Source organism: Arachis ipaensis, chromosome B03, assembly GCF_000816755.2.
Source record: "Arachis ipaensis cultivar K30076 chromosome B03, Araip1.1, whole genome shotgun sequence".
NCBI classification, from domain to species: Eukaryota; Viridiplantae; Streptophyta; class Magnoliopsida; order Fabales; family Fabaceae; genus Arachis; species Arachis ipaensis.
Genome location: NC_029787.2, coordinates 22195051 through 22195897, shown reverse-complemented (window position 1 = coordinate 22195897; position 847 = coordinate 22195051).

The following is an 847-nucleotide window of genomic DNA, read 5'->3' as shown; positions in this document are numbered from 1 at the left end:
CGATAATATATTTAAAATTTATAAATAACCAAAATTAAAAAATTTTATATAAAAGTTACATAATTTATGTATTTTTAAATTTTCAAAAATATTAATATGAGAATTATATATAAAAACCTTATGTAAAATTAAACAAGTAATATTTCTTCTCATAGCTAATGAGTTATAGTTCAAATAGCATAGTTTCCCCATACTCAATTAAGAGGTTGCGGGTTCGAGTCTCCTATCTTTGATAAAAAAAATATTTCTTCTCATAAAAAAATTAACGTAAAAAATACTTAAAATTTTACTAAAAATATTAAAATGCGTCTTAACGTGTCTAAGTGCCCGACAAGACGCTAGTATTGGGGTAAAAAACAAGAATAAGCCATAGGGAGAAAGAATTTATGTGAATCAGCAAAAACAAAATCCGTTTCACCAATCAACCAATGCCAAAATATATGCAGTTCGAATCACACTGTTTCGAACCTTGATTGAATGTAATTCGAATTGAGGCAATTCGAATTACTATGAAGCATGAACTAAGCATAAATCGAATTGGGCCAATTCGAATTACTCCATTTATAATTCGAATCAAGCTGATTCGAACTCCTCTCATGCACGCCATGCAACGTAATTCGAATTGGCCTAATTCGAATTACTCAATTTGTAATTCGAACCAGGCTGGTTCGAACTATAAAGGAGCAGAGTTGTATATATATGTTGTGGACGTGAGTTGCTCTCATTAGAGGGGTAGAATGGCTAGTGAGGAGAGTTTTGTGGTGTTGGTTCACCATAGAGGATCGGTTAAGAGGAAGACACGTTCCGGTGTGAAGTTCACTGATAAGGATCCTCTCTGTATTATCGT